The following is a 16,608-nucleotide window of genomic DNA, read 5'->3' as shown; positions in this document are numbered from 1 at the left end:
AGGCGGGCTCCCCCTGGGCCGCTTTGTGTCCGGGCCCGGGGGGACTGCAATGCCCGGGCCGCCTCTTGTGCGAGGCCCACGCGGGCGCCGGGAGCAGGCCGCGACGCCGAGCCCGGGCGGGTGACGGTCCACGCGGACCTCGGCACCCCGGGACTCAGAGCCGGGGCCTCTCCGCGTTCCGGCCCTGGGAGGAGCGGGCTTTGACAGGTCCTGTTCGGCGTTCGAAGCCCGGGCGAAGATCGGAGGTGCATACGCGGGCCGGCGTCCCCGGGAGCGACCCCGGGCCTGCCGAATGGCGCGGGACCCGTGAACACCTCAGAGGACCAGGAGGGGGACAAGGCCTCGGGCGAGGTGATGGCTATAGAGCCCTGGGAGGGATTGTTGTATGTTTATTGGCAGGTGACCAGGGCTGGCCCCAGGGGACGGGTGGCCGAAGCCATCCTTTTGGCCCCTCCCCTCAGGTCGCTGTGCCTGGACCCTGCGAAGGGGCTTTCATTGGACAAATGGTGTGCCTTTCAGGCTAGCACACCAGAGTGGGTTGCCTAGCAGAGCTGAGCTGCCCTTGTGATTTTGCCTGCAGGACAGTGCCAGTGTCCTGGAGATTTGCTTAAACAGATGATTGAGGAGTCTTTGATCTATAGCCCTTGCTTTTGTGAGGAGAGTTGTAGTTAAAGGGTTAAGTTACTAATGTATGATGTCATAAGTATTCTGATGATCGAGTGTTGAAAACCGCCATCTGATGAAAGAGAATTACATGGGAGCTCGCCCCTGCCTGAGTTTCTGAATCTTTGCAGTCCTGATTTGTCAGTTTTCTGAGGAGCCACACCATCAGTCAGTAGAAAAAGGGCGAAAGTTTAGCAACTTGGGAAATATGACACCTGCTATAAAATGCATTCACGAAGTTGGAAATTCATTGGTATAAACATTAAACTTTCTAAGTAAAATTTCCATTGTGACCACACCGTGAAAAAACATTAAACTTTCTAAGTAAAATTTCCATTGAGCTCAAAAATTTATTAAAAGATGAATTCTGGGTGAGGCTGGTGCAGTAGTTTTGATATTACTGATACCTTTGGAAACTGAGTTCTGGAATCATCTGTTGTGCCAAGTGTCTTTGAGGCTACCTGTGGCACATGCAGTGTGTAATATAAGTGCACATGCTCATGAACAGAGAGTGTATTTTATTAGAACTGTCAGCACCAAGGGTTGGTTTTAGTAGCCTAAGCTTGTGAATGACTCCAAAAGATAACTGATTTGGTTTCAGTTGGGTGGTAAAGGACCTTACAACTACTTTAGTAAGGGTTGCCTTTACTTCCCATGCTGAATACTGCATTATGGCAGCTTTTCTGAGTAGGAATTGTATAGCTAGGCTCTCTCCCAGTTGCTGAGCTTTCTTGTCTTGGATTTAGAAAATGTTTTGATGTAGCTTATTTCTGTCTTTCTTGAACTCAGGATGCTTCTGCCTCACTCAGTCTCTCTGGTCCTGGAATTACAAGCGTGCACCGCCAGGCCTGACTCCCTTGGTTCTGATTGGATAGTGATTTTGTGGTGGTGGATAATGAATAGTGTTTAGGTGTAGTTCTGCTTTCTAGGGAGGATAACTTTTATAGCATAGCGTTCTAGCATTGCCATATCTTACTCTTTGCTGCTGCCTGATGATGTGAGACAGTGACGTCACTTGAGAAGGTGGATGTGCTCTAAGTATTCCCTCTCTGAAGGCTGCACATGCTTATGTGTGGCAGGTAAGGAGGACATTGGGTAAATCTCATCAATATGTGCCAAGATGTGTCAGGTTCTTTTCACACATTCTCATTGAATTCTTGGTGTGTTGGTGTAGTGACCGCCTTCCTGATTTTACACACTAGGGAAGTGAGACTCAGTGATAATTACTTCTGTCTGCCTGAGCCTTGACTGATTCATGGTTTGGTTCCAGAATGCCAGCGTGCCTACTCCTCAAAGTGTGCTGTCCAAGTGGATTTTCGGCAGTCTGCATGAAGTGTGTTAATACAGGTGGAGTGGGGGAAGCTCTGTCAAACTGAATGTTCAGGTGACCTCTGCTCATCTGAATGTTTCCAACTGTTTTAAAATGTGACAGAATACACATGATTGCAGCTTTAGCCATTAAGTGTACAGTGCAATTGCATTCACATTTTGCAGTTATTGCCACTATCCAACTCCAAACATCTTCTCTCACTGGGACACTTTCCCCGCCTAAACACTAACTGCACATTCTGGCCTTCATTCCTAAGTGACCACCATTTTCTCTTCTCCTTCTGTTTGAGTTTGCCTATGCTAGGAACCCCATGTAAGTATAGTCATTCAGTATTTGTCTTTGAGTTGGTGTATTACACCGACATAGTACCTTGGGGCTTCATGCCATGCATGCATCAGTTTGTCACTTTGAAAGGCTGACTGATATTCTGTTTGTATGTATAGATGGTCCCTAGCTTATAATGGTTTGACTTGACGTTTTTTAGCTTTAAGATATGTGAAAATGTGCAGTTACAGTAGAAACTTCTTTAAATTTTGAATTTTTGATTCTTTTTCCTGTCCTAGTCAGCTATGTGATCGTGAGGGGTAACCAATGATACACTGTGCTCTGTTGTTGAGTTAGAAAGTTTGATATGTTAAGTACACACTTTTCCCAGTTCTCTGTTTTCAACTTAGAAGTGGGTTTCTAGGGCCATCGACGGTGGAGGAGCACCTGTGTATGTCCTGTTCTGCTTTTCCAGCCGACTGTGGGGGACAACCTGGGGTTTCCATCTTTGAGAGTAGTTGGTGCTGTGAGCATGGATGTGAATGGCTCTGATCGGGGCCTGCTGTCATTTCTTTTTTTGGGCATAGACCCCAAAGTGGTCTTGGTTGTTGATCATTAGATCAAAACACTAGGCTCAGCTTTCTTCCAGACTCTTAATTTCCTACAAATAGTTCCTCTGTGTCAATAAAGGACTAGAATCTTTTCCCAGTCCAGGGGTTACTGATTTTTAGAATCTTGGTTCTTACCACAGTAAAGCAAACAGGGATTCTTATCACAGAATGTTTTTAGTGGATCAGCAGGCTGTTATGCCCTGATGGAGCCAGAGGAAGGGGCTGCTAAGATTTCTGTGTACCTTGTACAAATAGAAAGTTGGAGCCTGGTGATTATTTTGTTTACCTTAGGATCTGCTATTTGAGCATTCAAGAGTTTAGCTCATCCTCAAAGCCAACAGATGTGTGTGTGTTGTGCTGGCTTTTATTTACAGATTTCTTCGCAGTATCTTCAAACTAGGCCGTACTCTATGGAGGTAACAGTGTTTCGGTAGTATTCCACCTCTTTAGACTATGCTGCTTAGACGTTTTAGCCCCTTTTTCCTGATTCTTTGATGATTACCAACATTTCTAAAGAGACTCTAGTTTTCAAAAATTCTATGCATAGATGAGCATTTGTATAATAATATGTTTTCTGAGAAAGGATGTAGGACGTCCTTATGATAATAAAAAGGTGTTTTAGAGAACTATGAAATAATAGTGCAGGTGTAGGATAGTCTATGGATGGGAGAATTATGTGAAGAGCTTCAAGCAAAGATAATTATTCACAGCTTACGTGTAACTAAAGTGCTTTTACTTTTTTGTTTTGTTTTAATTTGCCAAAGTGAAAGAGGAACTAGGGCTAATTATAGTTGCCATCGATTGATGAAGGAAGTGTACCAGTTAGCCAGGAGCAGCAGACTTTTCTCCTTTATGAACAGGGGTTGATGGTTTGGATTCTCCCACAAAATAGCATTGTCAATGTATGGAGACAGTGTTGACCTATACAGGTGATAGAGAAACACAGTCAAAAGCACAAAGCACAGTCAGAAAGCCTTGCTAAGATGGCATGTGTGGTTCTGGTGATGTCTTCTCCAGTGGAGTTGAAGTGTCCCTTGTAGCATGCAGGTTTTGACTGGTGGCAGGTAAGTTCATTGAGGAGTGTACCCTCTGGGGCACTAGAAGCAGTCAGGACTTTGCAAACAGTGGTATTTTTGCTGGCCTTCAGGAGTTTGTGTTGGGTGAAAAAGTAGGACTGCTTGTGTGGTGGTTTGGACCTGATAAATAAAAGATCATAGAGAGAAAAGTATATGTTTGAGGTGTAGCTAGGGAAATGGGAAATTTTGGCCATGTGAGAAAGCCTTCCTTGAATATCAGGTCCAGTGACTTTCTCATCTCTCTAAAATGGCTGGTGAATTGTTGGTACCCCAGATCTGATACTCACTTAGATGTTCCAAGTCATTGACTAAACTGACAGGACATGAAGATGCCCAGGTAGCTTTTAGGCCTAGAGCTTGAGTTTGGCCAGCTGCTGAGGCTTGGTTCCTGAGACACGGAAGCCACATAGTAACATGATATGTTCTTAGCTATGCTGAGGTTTATAGTATCACAAGGATTAAGCACACATGTGTTGTCACTGCCACACACAGCACTTGTGTAAGGGAGTACTTGGTTTTGCCAAGTAGATTAGTCTATCTTTATAAAACTTTTTGAAGGTTTTAGAAACTAACAGTGTTGTGAAGAGGAATCCTGCTGGCATGGTAAGGCTTTTGAAAAAGATCTTGACTCCCCTGATAATGGACAGATCATGCCCTTGGGTTCTTCTCCACTTGTACATGAGCTGTGCTTGCGTGAGCACTGCAGACTGGGAGAAGTATCTGGAATCATGGAAGAGAGTTGCTGCAGTACTTGGAGATTGATTAGTACTGGCGACATTTTCATTGTTGAGCTGGCTAATCGCAACTTATTTTTTAAGTGACAGATGAGTGTATGTGATAAAGATTTTTAAAAACACATTTGAAAAATATTCTCTTGGGGGTTATAAAACAAGACAATCAGTTCAGAATAAAAAAAATACACTTAATCCAAATAATGAGAGCAGAATGCTAGTTTAAAGATGTGATCTTTGGGTTGAGGCAGAAGCTCAGTAGTAGAGCATTTGCCTGGTGCTCTGGCTTCAATTCCCGGCCTGGCTAAAAATTGACCTTTGAGGTGATAGAAGAAAGTTATTTGCTTAAGAGTTAAATTCGTAACTACTTATTCATTCATTCATTTATTTTGAGACATGGTCTCATTATGTAACCCTGGTCTGCCTGGAATTTATGATGTAGACCAGATGGGCCTTGAACTTGCAGAGATCTCCCTGCCTTTGACTTCTAAGTGCTGGGATTAACAGTGAGCACTAGTCCTTCTGGCTTATCATTAACTATTTGAAGGAAAAAGTAAGACAGTAGAGTTGTCTAGCACTTGGAGATATTTTGAAGTCAGACTTTCTGTCTTCTGTTGGGAAGAGCAAAGCTAAGGGACGGTAAGGTAAACATGGACAAGCCTATGGTCTCTCTCCTTTCCCACGTCTTGGTGCACAGCTTCACTCACCTGTGGCATCTTAGTGGTACTGTGGGCTTCATCCATTTCAAACTCCACCATCATAACGTTTAGGAGTTCTGAGGAGCTAATGTTCAGTGTTGGAGGACCAGGGTTTTACACTAACTCTTGTAGCTTATCACTGAGACACATTGGGCACCTGGCGGCCTCTGAATCTCCATGTTCTCCTCAGTAAGCTCTTGGTCCCTGGAAGCTGTCAGGAAACAGTTTGCTGCCCAGTTCTGGCCTATTTCTTATTATTGATAAAATTTAGATGATACTATTTTTCTTCAGATATGTACTTTAGAGAACATTTTGCTATATTCTTTGTGTAACTAGATTATGCCATGACTTCCATGTTACTAATACTGAAATACATATCCAGTTTCATAACGGAAGGCAGTCCAAAAAAGTGGGCTTATGCACAGCATTTTCATAGACGAGTTTTCTTTTTGTTTTTGTACTTATATATTCTATGTGCATATATAAGTATTAGTAATATTCAAAGAAAAAAGCTATCAATGTGAGAGGGAGTAGGGGCGTGAGAGGAGTGGGAGGGAAGGAAGGGAATGATTAAAATGATGTAAATATATATATATATATGTACATATATAACTTTTGCATATTTTCATTTTTCCTTTTATTGAAAATGGATTTTTTTCCCTCACATAATATATTTTGACTATGGTTTTCCCTCCCTCAACTTCTCCCACTTCCTCCTCATCTGCCCTCCCATCTAGATCATAGTACTTTAAGCTGGCATAACCTTTCTATGTGCTGTTTGACCTGATGTAGACCAGTCGTTCTTTGGCTTTTAAACTTCTGGTTTGATGGAATATATGACTCACACCCCCCAAATATGCATCTATATCTATAATTTTATATAATGTAATAGGAGATATAGGCAAGCCCTTCCATCTATAGACATTTGAGTTAGGCTATGGCTACTCATAAACAAGTAATGGGCTAATACAGGGACAAAATTCTGAATATCCTCAGGACAGATATGTTTGAAACTTAACTGATAGTAGAAACTAAGACGTGTTTTAAAAACCTATGGTCAGCCAAGCAGGGATGTTCAGTGCCTTTAATCTCAGCACTTGGGAGGCAGAGGCACGTAAATCTCTGTGAGTTGGAGGCCAGTCTGGTCTACAGAACTAGTTCCAGGACAGTCAGGGCTACACAGAGAAACCCTGCCTTGAAACAAAATAATAACACATAAATAAATACCTACAGCCAAGCTGAGATGACAACAGCATATACCTGAAATTCCAGCACTGGGCAGGAGGATCATGAAGTCAAAGCCAGCCTGGGGTTACCTAGTGAGATTCTGCCTCAGAACACCAAAGCTCACGTTCTATAACTTGGTTTGTCATTAAGGGCAAGTCAGCCTGGACTGCTGTGTTTTGTTTTGTTTTTTTTCATAAGTCTCGAGATCAAATATACTAGATCCATCAGATACCTTACAGTCAGTAATCTCTTAAACACTATAATCTAGGGACTTCTCCATTTCAGACTGAGACAGTACATTAAAAATAAGATCTGGGTAGATTGCCCTTGTCAAACTTTACAATTGATGACTAAAAACATGGGGATGATGGAACCGAGACCTTCTGGGAAGAGCTTCCAGGATGGAGGCCTTGGGAGTAAGGTTGAACACTAGAGAAAGCCTTGGGTGGGTTGGCAGCATCTTAGAGACAGACATTCTGTCTCCTCTAGTGCAGCTTGGTGTTGCTGACTGAGAATCTGACAGACTCCTCGCTGTCAGATTTGCTACACTCTAGATAGCCAACAATGTGTAGACATTGAGAAGCCTGTCCATGGTCCTGCTCATACTCTATTACACCTGCATATGCCACTGTGTTGATGCTGTCTATTTCTTCAGGATAGTGTACTGTATAACTAAATATTAAAAGGGGATTTAAATCCCAAGTTCTAATCTTTATGTGTATATGTTACATATAATAAAGTCAGGTAATGTCAGACTAATCATAATTGTGAGAATTTTAAGGACAAGACAAACTTCTGGTGGTAGAAGTGATAGGAACCTAAAGTGTGGATGCAGTGTGAAGCAGAGTTAGTATTGAGCTGTTCTTTGAGCAGGCTGGGGCTTCCTAACACTTTGGATCTTCAGGGTAATTTTTTGTTAAGATAGGCTTTAGCTTCCAGCCTCTTTCCAGTTGAATGCCTGGAGCTTTTCTTAGGTGTTTATAAGAAGTTTCAACTGTCTCTGGTAGACATAGTGTGTGTGTGTGTGTGTGTGTGTGTGTGTGTGTGTGTGTGTGTGTGTGTGTGTGTGTGTACATATATAAATAATGTATTATGAATGTATAAAGATATAAGAAAATATAAACTATATACAGAGAAATATATACACTTATGTAGACACTTGTGGCCTTGGCCTAAGTGGGGAAATGCCCCCATAAGATGCCTGCCTGCATTGTCTATATCACATGAAGAATTCAGACTAGGACTTGTGGTATAAATTTACTTATCTTATGCTAATCATTTCTCTTAAAATACCACTTCTTATTTCACCAGAGAAACAAGGTATTGTGTAGATTCATTTCAGGATTGTGCGTTTCACTTAGTTGTCCTGTTTCTTCTCCTCTTAATCTGGAAGGTTCTCAGCTTTTTCCTGATGCTGTTTTGTGAAATGAATATCAGATTTGGTTTTGTTTCCTAGTGGTTGGATTCAGGCCTTGTACTTTGGGCAGGAAAGCTTCATGATATACATGTCATTTCCCACTGTCTTCAAGGATAGACCCAGATCATCTTTTATTAATTAATTTGAGTGGTTACTAGTTACTTGAGGCCGATGAGAATGACTGTAGTTGGATGATGTCACATTAATTGTGCAAATTGACACTCCATAGCTTTGACAGTTTCATTCTAACCATTCCATGGGGCTTGGAGTGTCATGGATGGAGATGTTAACCTGTTAAAATAGTTCAGGTTGTTTAAAGTCTTGTGGAAATAGAAGATATTTAAACTGAGTTTTGTATTTTAACTCCAGAAAGCTGCTTTATATTAATAGATGTGAATTTAAGGTTAGAGCAAGAAAGTTGGGGCTTTGTGTGTATGTTTTTTTAAAGACAGGATCTCCCTGTGTCCTCAGACTGACCTTGAACTTGGAATCCTCCTGCCCCAGCCTCTCCAGTGCTGCTTGCTGAGTGTTTGGATTACAGAATGCAGGAAGTGCTAGAGCCATAGTTTATTCTTAGAATTAATAAGTAACAGTGAATTATGAATATTGCTTTCCTGCATTCCAGACATAGTTTGGAATTTACAGTAGGTTAATAGATGAGCAAATTAAGTCATGGACAGTGGTAGCTAATAGGATTGTAAGTGAGGATAAGGTTCTCTTTCTTTTCAGAGATCTTGAGCTTTTGGGAGGCATGGCAGGAACAGACCCTGATTGGATATTTAGATAGCCCACACATGGGGTTGGTGAGTGATCGGGAGTGGTGATCGGCTGTGTTGCGAGGAGGGAGGATGGCCAGGCACTACACAGCTTTACCCTTGCCTGGAGCTTTGCTGTCTTTTCATATTTATTAAACAACTGCATACAGTATTCACTTAGATTTGCTTTGCAGAGTTAACCCCTTTTTAAGTTCGTTCTCTCTCTCTCTCTCTCTCTCTCTCTCTCTCTCTCTCTCTCCCCCACTTTCTGTTTCTCTCTGTGCGTGCGTGTGCGTGTGTGTGTGTGTGTGTGTGTGTGTGTGTGTGTGTGTGTGTACATACTTTGGCAGTGCTTTTTCCAAATAGCTATCCTTTGGTGTGATAGATTGGGAGAAGATAGACACGGACCAGATAAAATTATAGCGTTTCTTGCACAGTGTTAAGAGCAAGGTATGGAGAATCAAGTGCAAGCCTGAAAGCTAGTGGTGTGTTAACTATTTACCTCTCCAAACAAAACTGCAGAGTAGGTGTCATAAGGGCAATTGGAAAGACGTGGAGGGAGGGCGTCTTTGCTCTTCTGGGGTCATTTTTCTGAGAAGGGCTCTGAGGAAGCAAACAGTTGGCTGGAGCCTAGGGATACTTTCATGTGGACAGTTTTGCTGGGTTGAACTTGTTAAAAATGACATTTTACTTATGTTAAACTTTATTTGGGACAATATAATGAAAATCTAAGCATAATACATTGTGTTACACAGAGCCAGTCCTGGTAGTGCACATAAACGCAGCCATCAGTATTATGTTTATTATTAAATAAACCACTGAAAACATTTTCACTAAATTTTCTTCTGCAGTGAGGTACTACATGGGTGGTTAAGAATAGCAGCCAGGAACTGGGAAGACAGCTCAGCAGGTAAAAATACTTATCCAATATTCAAACAAAAAAGCCAAAAGAGGAGGCACCCACATTTAATCCCAGCACCAGAAAGTGGATACAGGAGGATCCCTGGGGCTTGCTGGCAGCCAGTGTAACCAAATCACAAAGCTCCCTGTCCAGTGAGTGACCTTGTGGGTGGAGCTGCAGAGATGGCTCAGAGGACTCAGTACTAGCTGCTCTTCCAGAGGACCCAGGTTCAATTCCCAGCACCCACTTGGCACCTCACAGCTGTTTGTAGCTCCAGTTTCAGGGGTTGTCTGACGTCCTTTTCTGACCTCCGTGGGCACTGTATGCATGTGGTGCACAGACATACATGCAGGTAAAATAGAGTATACATAAAATGAAAATAAAGAAGAAAAAATTAAATAATAAAAAAACTAAATGGGGTTGGGGAGATGGCTCCTGGGTGAGAACCCTAGCTGGGCCTGCATGAGGACCTGAGTTCTGATCCCTAACAACCACAGAAAAGCTGGGTGTGGCCGTGCCCACATGTAAGCTCCAAGCTAACGGGGGCAGAGACAGACAGCTCACCAGAGCTCACTGGCCAGCCAGCCTGGTTTATTTACAGTCATGGCTAAATGTTATAAAATGTGACATAACAGGAAAGGAGGCTTGGGCCTTTAGGGCTGGGAAATTGTAGCAGCTATCTAGAAGTATCTAGAAGGCACTAGTGGAGGCTAAGGGTTGTTTAATAAAGTTTGTTCATCCAGACTATCACAGGGCCATCTCTGTCTCTAGTACAGGACTTGATCTCTTCCCTTTGGAGCAAGCTGGAGGGATTTATAACTTAGTTTTTGATAGAAAGGTGAAGGAGTGACCTTTTGCTGAATCTTTTGCTCCTTAATGCCTTGAACTCAAAATAATCTTTGTGTTGTAGAATATTATTTTAGGGTGTGTTACTTTTGTTTATGTTGCTTTTGTTTTAACTCTGTGAAGCTGTGTTACTGTGCCTGTCTAAAACACCTGCAGTCTAATAAAGAACTGAACGGCCAATAGCAAGACAGGAGAAAGGATAGGTGGGGCTGGCAGGAAGAGAGAATAAATAGAAGTAGAAATCTGGGGGGAAAAGGAAGAAGTAGCCAGAGAAAGAGGAGGACTCCAAGGGCCAGCCACCCAGCTACGCAGCAAGCCATGGAGTAAGAGTAAGATTTACAGAAGAGAATGGGAAAAGATCAGAGGCAAAAGGTAGGCAGGATAATTTAAAGTTAAGGAAAGCTGGCAAGAAACAAGCCAAGCTAAGGCTGGACATTCATAATTAAGAATAAGCCTCTGTGAGTGATTTATTTGGGAGCTGGGTGGCAGGCCCCCCAAAACTCAAAGACCAACCAATATCTCTGGGCCACAGTGGCTTGTTTGAAGATGGTATGTTTCAATCTCCTTTGTGAATTTGTATGTTCTTGAGGTTATTCTGGCTAAAAATACTATGTAAAATCTTGTGCTTTATGTTATGCACAAGATTGTATTTTCTGTGTTGAATCTTAAGTGTATTTTAGGTTTTTCTTTAAGAATTCTTTAAAATTTAGATTAAGAAGTATAGTTCCTTTACCAAGCTTAAGATCTCATTTCATTCTAATACAGGTTCCTGCTATTTGGGCCAAGAAACAGTATTAGAGGGGTAGTGGTGCTTGATATGCATACACCTTGACCTATCTGATGTGTACCTTGCATGATTCGGATACCAAAAAGAAAAGAAAGACTACTTTCTCCATCATTCATGTTCACGGTGCCTGCTGTGAAGACGGCTGATACATTAGTGTGAAGAGGCCAAGAACCTCACTTGACTTGGGGCCTTGCTAAAGGACAGCTGGGACATTGTCCTAACTTTGAAGAGGAAGGGATTTGGGAGGGGGTTTACCAAACACTGACCATTGGATGTGTGAGTTCCTTTTTAACGTAGCAAGTGTTGGCCTACTTTGTTCCGTCTTTATTTTTAAACCTTTCTCCCTTTGCTCTTGAGGAACATGTTTTAGGGTTTCTCGAGTACTTAAGTTCCAAGAAATGAAATTTGCTATTTGGCATGAATTTGGTTGAGAATTGGGCTGTGTTTAAAATATCTTAAAGCCATGTTGGAGGAACATAATTAAAGAAGTCTTCCAAAACAGAAATTCTCTGCACAGAGTTAGAAGAAAAAGAAAACAGTTTCATTATTGAGCAACATTAAACTAGACAGGTGTGCATCAAGACCAACTCTGAAGTGGTGTCTATAAATCCAAACCCAGAAACTGGAAGCAAGAGGGTCCTAAGAATGGATGTTGAGATAGCTCAGAATCTGTGGCAAGGCAGGGGCAGTGGCAACTCCTGTGAGCAAACTTGGTTTGTTACAAGGCAGTTGGCATTCCTTTGTGGGAAACTTCTGCTGGAGTTGAAAACAGGTGTTATATAACAGGACCTATGTGACCAATAGGAAAGGAAGAAGAGAATATACAACCTGAGCCACACTACTGCAAACAAGACTCTGACCTCTTGCTGGATGTCTTATGTCTGGCATAGTATAGCTGATTATGTGTTTTAGGGCCTACAGTAAAGAAGTAACCCAAATGCCCAGGGCTGACCATAGGTGGAAGACTTTTCCTTGGAGATAAACTTTCTAGTATTCTGGCTTGATGACGAGAGGTCAGTTATATAAATGGGAATCAGGTGACAAATTAGGCCTGTCTCCTCCCAGGAAACTAGTTCTCTGCGTGGTACTATTTCAGAGATGCCACTTAGGCTCTGGAGGTAACCTTTTGTAGTTAGGGAACTAGAGGCTTAAGTTTCCGTACACTGAAGGGGAAGGAGAAGAGAATTCTAAAAAACAAAGGAAAAGGGATTTCTTCTGATTTCAACAGGTTAATTTATAAAAACTCTAATTCTCTTCACTCAGTGCCAAGTGATCATCTCAAGCTGTCATTTGGGCTCCTGAGCTGGCTCTGGGTCATCTAGGCTAGCTTGCTGTAGGTGTTTGGATCCCTCATAGCATCTCTTGCTGGGCACGTTTCAGTGCTAACAAGTTTGACTGCATGTTAATGCCATAGTGTTCATGCTGAGTCCTCTTCTTGCTTACCAGGGACTTTATGGAAGTTGTACATTGGGAGCTCAAGAGTAGGGTGAGTGTGACATAAATGTGTAAAGTTAGTAGTGGCAGAATCTCTGAGATTCTGTTAACTTGCTTTGAAAATTCATACTAGGAATGGAAGAGCTGTCTGTCTCTAATTGCACCCACCTCTGTAGTTGGGTGTTAATGGGAGTTTTTTGTTTGTATTAAAACCCAGTAATTTGGAGCTTATCTTAAAGGGGCCCATGAAATAGGATTTTGCAGCTTTGTAATATATTATCATCAATTAAAATTAGATAACGACTTAACTTTTTATTACCAATGTAAGTCACTATCCTATACTTGCCAGATGGGCTTTCTGTGTGTATACATATTGTCTGGTGATGTAACTAGATAACCAGATAATCCTATACTGGTTATAACATTGCTAGAAACAGGCAGGTCTGAAACATTGTTTACTGTCTCTAGAGGTGGTGGGACCTGGGAGAATGGAGCCAATAAATGAGGACTGAAGTCTCATGTGATAGGCAACTTTATTCAGAGCATCAGACAGTTTATACTCTGAGGGTTAAGAAGCGTCACATGAGTAAGGTGTTTAACCACAAGGACAAGTCACAGGTAGCAAAAACATGTTTTTTTCCATAGAGGCATCTGAACAAATAACAATAGCCAGTTGTAATGAATAATCTAAAGTGAACTCCGGTGTACCTGGGAGAGGCACATCCAAGAACACTCATGTTAGGGAAGAACAGAGATTACTGTTGTTTACTTGGAGTTTTCTCACCAGGTTTCAGAAATCTCCTCATACAGCTTCGTTCATGGACTGTTCCTACCACCCATGTTGGTATGCGTGGTCTTTGCATCTTACTGGGTGGCATATAGAATGTGATTAAAAATTCAGTGAAGGATGAGGTAGCCTTAGAAGACAGACATGCCGGGAGGTAGGAAGACATGAGGTACTGTAGATTGTCATAGTGTTCCTTAAGTAGACTTACAGGCAGATTTTACGAGGGAAATTGGTGTGCTGTGCCAAGAGTTTTCCCTTGTATCTAACTGGATCACATAACAAGCTTGCTTCTTGTTTATGCTTGTATTAGAATGTAATACTGATTTTAACAGGCAGCTATTTCAGTCATGTACTGTTTTCTTGTCTTTTAGTAGATAATTTTATAAAGGATTTTATCCTAATGTTAAGTGTAAAAATTATCAAGTAGCTAATTTGTTTAATAATCAATTTCTTAATGGTGTTTTTTTCTTTTTTTTTTTTTTTAAATGAGCTGTCTCTTCTAAAATACTCTCTCTGATTGCTTTTAGGTTACCTAGGGTATGCATAAATACAGACTTGGAAACTCTGAAAGAACTTAGAGTCAGCATTTCGAGGTAAATATGTATATATTAAAGTAGTGTTAAGGTTGTCCCAGTCTGATTTTTTTGTTTGTTTGTTTGTTTGTTTTGTTTTTTCAAGACAAGGTTTCTCTGTGAAACTGTCCTGGAACTCACTTTGTAGACCAGGGTAGCCTTGAACTTAGAGATCCACCTGCCTCTGCCTCATGAATGCTGGGATTAAAGGTGTGCACCACCACCGCCTGGCCCCAGTCTGATTTATTAACAGCTAGAAAAAAAAGTGTACAAAATGAGGATTTACCTGCATGATGGCAGTACAGATGGTGTAAGCTAATGAGCTCAAGCCCAGTGTCATAGCTAAGATCAGTGTTTGTTGATTACAGTAAGCTTTTCATATCAATTCCTCATGCTTTCTTTGTTTTTGAATCATAATAATCATTTAGGAAAGGCATCCCAGATTTAAATTTCTTCCCAGCACAATATCATTGTCAATTTTAATCTTGAATTGTCTTCTAAACCAATTTGATGAAAAGTGGTTTAATAGTCCTTGGAGCTTGTTTTTAATTTCATTTGTTAAATTGGAATTACTGTTGGATTTCATGCACACACTAAAGATTTACAATAGGTTATTTGGATTTCTCAGCCAAGTATCTCTTCTGATGATCTTTATTTGTTTTTTGTAAATGGGAATCTAAGAAGTAATGCATTATTACTTTTTTGTTTCTCTGTAATATGTAAAGCATGATCTTTAACATTTGAGTTACAGATATTTTTGAAATCTTTCCTGGAGCTTGGCTGTAGTTTTTTTCTCTCTATAGGTCAGTCTTGCCTGGTTGCTGCTCACTCTCTGTTCTTTGTTTTAGAAGAAGACTTGGCATTCTAAAATATCCCAAATGTCTTTTGTTTAAAAGTTGATACAAAATAATGGCCTGTTATTCGGCTCCTCGTCTGAGTGGGACTCTGCTGTGTGCATTGGGTTTGCAGGAATCTTATACTTGACTGTCTCTGCATTTGTTTTAGAGCAGAAGCGTGGGCATGCTGTGGTTTCCCAGTAAGCTATCACAATGTCAGAATGCAGTTCAGACAGCAGCAGCAAAGAGGGCGCAGACATTAAAACGGTAAATCTGGGTTGTTGTCTGTGGAAAGAGGATGAGGGCTTACAACTGTGTTTTATTACGTCGTTCTCTATGTGTGTTTGGCTTTTGTTTTTGTGGTATTGGGTATTAAATCAAGGCCTGGCTTTGTATTAGGTAAGTGCTCTGCCCGGCACTGTATCCCAGTCTCACTCAATACTGCTAAGTGCGTCACCTCCAGAAGCTGGCACACAGCTTTGCCAGTTCCATGAGTGTAGATTATTTGACAAAAAATTTAAAACTTGTCATTGAAAATAGTCACTCGGGGTTTGTCTTTTGGCTCTCCTGAAGAAGTTAATGTGGTTCATCCACGAGACTCAAATGCTTATATATGATCAGATTCTTGGCCTTTCACTTATGGCTAAGTTAAAAAAGTCTACTAAAATATGCCAAAGAAAGTAAAAGTTGGCAAAATTATAGGTTTTTTCTGTTATCACATGATTGATTAGGTTACCAATTGATGTTTTAATATTGTTTGCTTTCCTTAAATAGAAAGTGTTTTACTGGGGCCAGCCACCATACATAAAATGAATGAAAATTAATTCAAATATTATGACCTTATGGAAAATATAATTGGAAGGGTTACAATTCCTTGTAAAATCCTATCCATCATTAGGAATGGTAGCAGTTTATTTCCAAACCAAATAAAAATACATTGACTTGCCCATGATTGTGTTCTGTATACTATTGTGTGGCCATTCATGAATCTCTGACTCAGTTTTACACACACACACACACACACACACACACACACACACACGCACACACACGCACGCACACACACACACACACACACACACACACACACATTGTGTCCTGACTGTGGTTTAGGACAGTGGGTGATAGGATAAAAGGAAACAGAGCTCCTGCATTCAAGGTCACACAGTCTAATCAATCATTTTAAAGCAAGAATAACAAGGGCTTGAAGGTTCTAGAAGAATATTTTAGTTTATGGCTATTAGCAGTTTCAAGACGATTCACTGGTTGCAGAAAGTTTAAACCATGTACATAAGGACAAATAAAGAGCGAATGACTGACCTTCAGAAGTCAGGGAAGCTCCAGATGGAGGTCATCCTGGTCTCGCGTGAGTGGTGCTGTACTCTAATGTTGTGCTGTAAACAAAGCTCTTGGCTTGTGATCTGGCTGCAGGACCTCCCTGGACCTCAGGTTTCTAGTCTGATAACTTTCTTTTTGGTCTGTCCCCGACTTTCCTTTTTTCTTTCTTCCCTCCCTCCTTTATTTCCATTCTTTTCTCTCCTTTTTTTTCTATCTAGATCTTTTATAGAAGCAGTAATGGTGATTTACAGTGTCATTTGTTCAGAGTTGCATAAAATTCAACTCACATTAACTTGGATAGTAAGGGAATTTGTTTGGCTCATGTCTTTGGCAAA

At 41.2% G+C, this 16,608-nt stretch overlaps 1 protein-coding gene across 5 annotated transcripts in view; it reads left to right on the top strand.

Moving 5' to 3' along the window:
- Dicer1 (dicer 1, ribonuclease III) overlaps positions 1-16,608 on the top strand; it is a 66,861-nt gene that overhangs the window by 136 nt on the left and 50,117 nt on the right. For 2 of the 5 annotated variants that reach the window (XM_052738873.1, XM_052738878.1), the window contains exons 2-3: positions 14,055-14,120; positions 15,105-15,202. The exons of 1 other annotated variant lie outside the window; for it this stretch is intronic. The gene's annotated coding sequence lies outside the window, so the exon portion shown is untranslated. The remainder of the gene's footprint in view (positions 1-14,054; positions 14,121-15,104; positions 15,203-16,608) is intronic. 2 more of the 5 variants (XM_052738875.1, XM_052738872.1) reach the window with 2 other exon arrangements.

Source organism: Peromyscus californicus, unplaced genomic scaffold (assembly GCF_007827085.1).
Source record: "Peromyscus californicus insignis strain IS unplaced genomic scaffold, ASM782708v3 Scaffold_15__1_contigs__length_86483966, whole genome shotgun sequence".
Lineage (NCBI taxonomy): Eukaryota > Metazoa > Chordata > Mammalia > Rodentia > Cricetidae > Peromyscus > Peromyscus californicus.
This window is presented reverse-complemented; position numbering and strand designations above follow the sequence as displayed.